This window comes from Oncorhynchus tshawytscha, linkage group LG14 (assembly GCF_018296145.1).
Source record: "Oncorhynchus tshawytscha isolate Ot180627B linkage group LG14, Otsh_v2.0, whole genome shotgun sequence".
NCBI lineage: Eukaryota > Metazoa > Chordata > Actinopteri > Salmoniformes > Salmonidae > Oncorhynchus > Oncorhynchus tshawytscha.
In genome coordinates this window covers 41,187,200-41,195,533 of record NC_056442.1, presented here as the reverse complement: position 1 = coordinate 41,195,533, position 8,334 = coordinate 41,187,200, and the positions used below count along the sequence as shown (strand labels likewise).

Here is an 8,334-nt window from a genome sequence, read left to right as displayed (position 1 = left end):
ACCAGCACCACCACACATACATTGTGTTGTAGCCCTGGCATGTGGCAGCATAATGGATCCATTCATTACCATTCAAGTCACAAGAAACGCATCACATCATTTGTCACTTCTCATTCAGAAACACATTTACACTTGACAGTTTACCCTAAATATTGCCAGGAGAACTCTACCTGCCTGAATGCCTCGTGTCAACTGTAAAGTTTGGTGGAGGAAGAATATTCTGTTTCCAACATTCTGGCAACAATGTCCTGTTTCAGCATGACAATGCCCAGTGTTCAGAGCGAGGTCCATACATACAGGAAAAGTTTGTCGATACCAGTGTGGAAGAACTTGACTGGCCTGCACAGAGCCCTGACCTCAACACCATCAAACACCTTTGGGATGAATTAGAATGCCGACTGCGAGCCAGGCCTAATCGCCCAACATCAGTGCCCGACTTCACTAATGCTCTTGTGGCTGAATGGAAGCAAGTCCCCGCAGCAATGTTCCAACATCTAGTGGAAAGCCTCCCAGAAGTGTGGAGGCTGTGGTGGCAGCAAAGGGGGGACCAACTCCATATTAATGCCCATAATTTTGGAATGAGATGTTCAACAAGACTTTTGGTAATGTGTTCTATGTTTGAGTTGCTTTTGAAAGCAAAATTTGAATTGAAAATATTGTCATTGTTCAATTCGATTTTCATCATAGCAAGCTAGGACTGATGGTTTGGGTTGCTAAACTATCAAGTATGTTTGTTTGGTTACCAAGGAAACTACTGTCGCTATCTTGTAAATTTGCTAGCTACATTATTGGGATCACCAAAGGGATTAATTATGTCAGTCTCATATGTTGCTTACCCAAAAAAAGGACAATATAGGGCATCTGAAGGAAAAGGGAGTCCTATGTGTTTTTTTCTCAGTAAAAAGTGCAGTACATTTCTGTCATTACGTCTTCAAACATACATGCTTTCAACTGGAGGCTAAGCACAAGTGTACATTCGCCTCTTTAACATAAATAAACGACCCTCTCTCTGCTCACTACTGTATTTCTCCCATTTGTCCGCTAGGAAGGTGTGTTGTTCTTTGTTTCTGGGACAACATGATGCAGACTCTGTGCCTCCGACCGGCAGACATTGTTTTCATAGCTCTGGTTTACTACAATCAGCTAACACAGGCACAGTTTCGTGGAGATCCCTCTGTTGCAATAATTCGGACTTTCAAAACACGGTCACTGAAGAGAGTCATCCACAATCTGTTTGGCAATAAAAATAACATTGACAGAAGAAATCACCGTCGTAGTTCCCCTTCGGAAACCATTTGTCTGCTTTTCAATGAGTGAGTAACATTAGCTGCATTTGACTGTTTTCCAGCTAGCTAGCAAGTAAACGCTAACCAAATGTGCTTTTTTTTTACTAGCTAACTGATTTAGAACAACGAAGTAACGTTTTAAGTGTTAACAATTGACTAAGATTATGAATAGCTAAAGGACACTGGGTAAACTGAACCTTGGATTGTCTGTTTTCTATGTTGAAATTGAGAGTCAGCGAGGCCCTTCTGAACAGCAGCGTCCCAGGATTGCACAGTTGTCACATAGAACAAGGTTTGATGTTAGTTATAAAAATATATTGTTGTGTCCCAAGTAGCTAACGTTACCGTTAGTTAGCTAATTAGTGAAGATGTTTGCTTGCCTTAAATGCTGTCGCATTCGCTTATACTATAGTTTTTCAAAAAAGTATTTCAGCTAGCTAATTCCCTTAACGCAATCCACACACCTAACATTAGTTTACTTGCATTCACTGATTTAGCTAGCTAACGTTAGCTGTCTTCGTAAGCAGTAAATGTCAAATAATGTTTTAATATCGTATACTCAAATCCTAAACAAACAGCATATAAAGGTAACACTTGAGTAAATTGGGGATACAACGCATAATGAAAGCAGGTGCTTCAACACAGGTGTGGTTCCTGAGTTAATTAACATCCCATCATACTTAGGGTCATGTATGAAAATGTCCAGTTGCCCATTTTTTTGTCTACCATGGATAGAAGCAGAGATCAAATTGCATTGGTCACGTATACATATTTAGCTAATTTTATTGTGACTTTATCTGTGACTTTAAAAGAGGGGTCTCAAAGGAGCATAAGTGGTTTACGGTCACCAGATCTTAACTCACTTACTGGAGATTCTGGAGCTGCATCTGAGAGTTTTCCATCAACAAAATACAAAATTATGGAATTTCTTGTGGAAGAATGCCGTTGAATCCAGACACTTGTAGAATCTATGCCAAGGCGCATTGAAGCTGTTCTGATGGCTCGTGGTGGCCCAACGCCCTATCAATACACTTTATGTTGATGTTTCTTTTATTTTGACAGTTACCTGTAGTTGACAGGAATTTGTCCATAAAGCGATCAAGCAACACATGCCTGATTTTTAGTCAGTGACACGAACAAAGACAGCTGCCAGAGCAATGGAGTGATGGTTCACCATTAATAAAGCCACTGTAAATATTTATTTACCATCAATAAGATGCAGAACCTTACATTATCTCGCACAGTATATTATTAAAGTTCCCATGTGCCAACAAAGCTTTCACAATAAGCTTTGTTGGCAAGTATACCTAAGGCTAGTATACCTATTATTATGAAAGTATAGTGGATATTTATCATGTGTGTCCAAAATGTGTTCTGTCTGTCTTTCCTAAACTGTGCCAGTTACTTCTAAACAGTACAACATTATTGATTGTGTTCATAAGATGTTCAAGCATGTCTGTGTCAAGGATGATAACATTTTCATGTAACACAGACTGCTCTGATATGTCCAAAGTAGAGGTCGACCGATTATGATTTTTCAATACCGATTATTGGAGGACCAAAAAAAGCCGATACCGAATAATCGTCCAATTTCAAAAATAAAAAAAAGACAATTACAACAATATTGAATGAACACTTGTTTTAACTTAATATAATGCATCAATAAAAATCAATTTAGCCTCAAATAAATAATGAAACATGTTCAATTTGGTTTAAATAATGCAAAAACAAAGTGTTGGAGTGCCATGTAAAACAGCTAACGTTTAAGTTCCTTGCTCAGAACATGAGAACATACAGTGCCTTGCGAAAGTATTCGGCCCCCTTGAACTTTGCGACCTTTTGCCACATTTCAGGCTTCAAACATAAAGATATAAAACTGTATTTTTTTGTGAAGAATCAACAACAAGTGGGACACAATCATGAAGTGGAACGACATTTATTGGATATTTCAAACTTTTTTAACAAATCAAAAACTGAAAAATTGGGCGTGCAAAATTATTCAGCCCCTTTACTTTCAGTGCAGCAAACTCTCTCCAGAAGTTCAGTGAGGATCTCTGAATGATCCAATGTTGACCTAAATGACTAATGATAAATACAATCCACCTGTGTGTAATCAAGTCTCCGACTAAATGCACCTGCACTGTGATAGTCTCAGAGGTCCGTTAAAAGCACAGAGAGCATCATGAAGAACAAGGAACACACCAGGCAGGTCCGAGATACTGTTGTGAAGAAGTTTAAAGCCGGATTTGGATACAAAAAGATTTCCCAAGCTTTAAACATCCCAAGGAGCACTGTGCAAGCGATAATATTGAAATGGAAGGAGTATCAGACCACTGCAAATCTACCAAGACCTGGCCGTCCCTCTAAACTTTCAGCTCATACAAGGAGAAGACTGATCAGAGATGCAGCCAAGAGGCCCATGATCACTCTGGATGAACTGCAGAGATCTACAGCTGAGGTGGGAGACTCTGTCCATAGGACAACAATCAGTCGTATATTGCACAAATCTGGCCTTTATGGAAGAGTGGCAAGAAGAAAGCCATTTCTTAAAGATGTTCATAAAAAGTGTCGTTTAAAGTTTGCCACAAGCCACCGGGGAGACACACCAAACATTTGGAAGAAGGTGCTCTGGGTCAGATGAAACCAAAATTGAACTTTTTGGCAACAATGCAAAACGTTATGTTTGGCGTAAAAGCAACACAACTCATCACCCTGAACACACCATCCCCACTGTCAAACATGGTGGTGGCAGCATTATGGTTTGGGCCTGCTTTTCTCCAGCAGGGACAGGGAAGATGGTTAAAATTGATGGGAAGATGGATGGAGCCAAATACAGGACCATTCTGGAAGAAAACCTGATGGAGTCTGCAAAAGACCTGAGACTGGGATGGAGATTTGTCTTCCAACAAGACAAAACATAAAGCCAAAACATGAACGGTTCCGTATTTCACTGAAAAAATAAACATTTTGTTTTCGAAATGATGGTTTCAGGATTTGACCATATTAATGACCTAAGGCTCGTATTTCTGTGATTATTATGTTTTAATTAAGTCTATGATTTGATAGAGCAGTCTGACTGAGCGGTGGTAGGCAGCAGCAGGCTCATCAGAATTCATTCAAACACCACTTTCCTGCATTTGCCAGCAGCTCTTCGCTGTACTTCAAGCATTGCCCTGTTTAGGACTTCAAGTCTATCAACTCCCGAGATTAGGCTGGCAATACTAAAGTACCTATTAGAACATCCAATAGTCAAAGGTATATGAAATACAAATGGTATAGAGAGAAATAGTTCTATAATAACAACAACCTAAAATTTCTTACCTGGGAATATTGAAGACACATGTTAAAAGTAACCACCAGCTTTTATATGTTCTGAACTTAAACGTTAGCTTTTTTACATGGCACATATTGCACTTTTACTTTATTCTCCAACACTTTGTTTTTGCATTATTTATTAAACCAAATTGAACATGTTTCATTATTTATTTAAGGCTAAATTGATTTGATGTATTATATTAAGTTCAAATAAGTGTTCATTCAGTATTGTTGTAATTGTCATTATTACAAAAAATATATATATATATATATATATATAAATAAAAATTGACCGATTTTGAATCGGTATTGGCTTTTTTTGGTCCTCCAATATATCAGCGTTGAAAAATCATAATCAGTCGACCTCTAGTCTACATACCACCACAAACCGATGCTGGTACTAAGACCGCACTTAATGAGCTGTATACTGCCATAAGCATACCTCATTTCTACCAGCATGTTAAATGTGCAACCAGAGGGGAAAAAACTCGACCACCTTTACTCCACACACAGAGACGCATACACAACTCTCCCTCGTCCTCCATTTGGCAAATCTGACCATAATTCTATCCTCCTGATTCCCGCTTACAAACAAACAACTAAAGCAGGAAGCACCAGTGACTCTGTCAATAAAACAGTGGTCAGATGACGCAGATGCTAAGCTACAAGACTGTTTTGCTAGCACAGACTGGAATATATTCCGGGATTCTTACGATGGCATTGAGGAGTATACCAGATCAGTCACTGGCTTCATCAATAAGTGCATTGATGACATCGTCCCCACAGTGACCGTACGGACATACCCCAACCAGAAGCCATGGATTACAGGCAACATCCCCATTTGAGCTAAAGGGTAGATCTGCCGCTTTCAAGGAGCAGGACTCTAACCCAGACGCTTATAAAAAATTAAAAAATACCACTATTGCCTGAGACAAGGCATCAAACAGGCAAAGCGTCAATACAGGACTAAGATTGAATCGTACTACACTGGCTCCGTCACTTCTCGGATGTGGCAGGTCTTGCAAACTATTACAGGCTACAAAGGGAAGCACAGACGCAAGCTGCCCAGTGATTTGAGCCAACCAGATGAGCTAAATTACTTCTATGCTCGCTTCGAGGCAAGCAACACTGAAGCATGCATGAGAGCATCAGCTGTTCCGGACGACTGTGTGATCACGCTCTCCGTAGCCGATGTGAGGAAGATCTTTAAACAGGTCAACATTCACAAGGCCGCAGGGCCAGACGGATTACCAAGACGTGTACTCCGAGCATGCGCTGACCAACTGGCAAGTGTCTTCTGACATTTTCAACCTCTCCCTGTCTGAGTCTGTAATATCAACATGTTTCAAGCAGAACACCATAGTCCCTGTGCCCAAGAACACTAAGGTAACCTGCCTAAATGACTACCGACCCGCAGCAATCAGGTCTGTAACCATGAAGTACTTTGAAAGGCTGGTCATCAATACCATTATCCCAGAAACCCTAGACCCACTCCAATTTGCATACTGCCCCAACAGATCCACAGACGATGCAGTCTTTATTGCACTCCACACTGCCCTCTCCCACCTGGACAAAAGGAACGCCTACACTACCACTCAAAAGTTTGGGGTCACTTAGAAATTTCCTTGTTTTTGAAAGAAAAGCAAAAAAAACATCAAATTGATCAGCAATACAGTGTAGACGTTGTTAATGTTGTAAATGACTATTGTAGCTGGACACGGCAGATTTTTAATGGAATTTCTACATAGGCGTACAGAGGCCCATTCTCAGCAACCATCACTCCTGTGGTCCAATTGCACGTTGTGTTAGCTAATCGGGTACTATTTAATGAAGCTGCCAGTTGAGGACCTGTGAGGCGTCTGTTTCTCAAACTAGACACTCATGTACTTGTCCTCTTGCTCAGTTGTGCACCGGGGCCTCCCACTCTTTCTATTCTGGTTAGTGCCAGTTTGCGCTGGAGTCATACACAGCGTTGTACGAGATCTTCAGTTTCTTGTCAATTTCTCGCATGGAATAGCCTTTATTTCTCAGAACAAGAATAGACTGGTGAGTTTCAGAAGAAAGTTCTTTGTTACTGGCCATTATGACACGTAATCGAACCCACAAATGCTGACGCTCCAGATACTCAACTCTTCTAAAGATGGCCAGTTTTATTGCTTCTTTAATCAGAACAATAGTTTTCAGCTGTGCTAACATAATCGCAAAAGGGTTTTCTAATGATCAATTAGTCTTTTAAAATGGTTAACTTGGATTAGCTAGCACAATGTGCCGTTGGAACGCAGGAGTGATGGTTGCTGATAATGGGCCTATGTAGATATTCTATTAAAAATCTGCCGTTTCCAGCTACAATAGTCATTTACAACATTAAAAATGTCTACACTGTATTTCTGATCAATTTGATGTTTCTAAGTGACCCCAAACTTTTGAGTGGTAGTGTATATGAGAATGCTATTCTTTGTCTACAGATCAGCGTTCAACACCATATTGCCCTCATAGCTCATCAGTAAGCTAAGGACCCTGGGACTAAGCACCTCTCTCTGCAACTGGATCCTGGACTTCCTGACAGGCTGCCCGCAGGTGGTAAGGTTTGGTAACAACACATCTGCCACTCTGATCCTCAACACGGGGGGCCCTCGGGGGTACTTGCTCAGTCCCCTCCTATACTCCCTATTCACAAATGACTGCCTGGCCAGGCATGACTCCAACACCATCATTAGGTTTGCCGATGACACAATAGTGGTAGGCCTGAGGGAGGAGGTCAGAGACCTGGCCGCGTGGTGCCAAGATAACCTCTCCCTCAACGTGATCCAGACAATGGAGGTGATTGTGGACTACAGGAATAGGTGGACCGAGCACACCCCCATTCTCACCGACAGGGCAGTGGAGCAGGTTGAGAGCTTAGAGTTCCTTGGTGTCCACATCACCAACAAACTAACATGGTCCAAACACACCAAGACAGTCGTGAAGAGGGCACGACAAAGCCTATTCCCCCTCAGGAAACTAAAAAGATTTGGCATGGGTCCTCAGTTCCTCAAAAGGTTCTACAGCTGCACCATCGAGAGCATCCTGTCTGGCTGCATCACTGCCTGGTATGGCAACTGCTCGGCCTCCGACCACAAGGCACTACAGAGGGTAGTACGTACGGCCCAGTACATCCAAGCTTCCTGCCACCCAGGACCTCTATACCAGGCACTGTCAGAAGAAGGCCTAAAAATTGTCTAAGACTCCAGCCACCCTTGTCATGACTGTTCTCTCTGCTACTGCACGGCAAGCGGTACCGGAGCGCCAAGTCTAGGTCCAAAAGGCTTCTTAACAGCTTCTACCCCCATGCCATAAGATTCATGAACAGCTAATCAAATGGCTACTTAGACTATTTGCATTGTCCTCCCCCATCCCACCCCCTCTTTTACACTGCTGCTACTCTCTGATTATCTATGCATAGTCATTTTAACTTTACCTACATGTACATATTACCTTGACTAACCTGTATCCCCGCACATTGACTCCATACCGGTACCCCCTGTATGTAGCCTCGCTACTGTTATTTTACTGCTGCTCGTTAATTTATTATTTTTTAATTATTTTTTTACTTATCTATTTTTGCTTAACACTTATTTTTCTTAACTGCATTGTTGGTTAAGGGCTTGTAAGTGAGCATTTTCCTGTTGTATTTGACGCATGTGACAAATAAAATTGGATTTGATAAACAGCCTCTGCCATATGGACACATTGA

The 8,334-nt window shown here is 41.3% G+C and overlaps 1 protein-coding gene across 3 annotated transcripts in view; it reads left to right on the top strand.

The window, feature by feature from the left end:
• Positions 1-1,048: 1,048 nt before the first annotated feature.
• The window catches only part of LOC112267212 (CUE domain-containing protein 1), a 41,803-nt gene continuing 34,517 nt past the window's right edge, over positions 1,049-8,334 (top strand). For all 3 annotated transcript variants that reach the window (XM_024445420.2, XM_024445423.2, XM_024445421.2), the window contains exon 1: positions 1,049-1,313. The gene's annotated coding sequence lies outside the window, so the exon portion shown is untranslated. The remainder of the gene's footprint in view (positions 1,314-8,334) is intronic.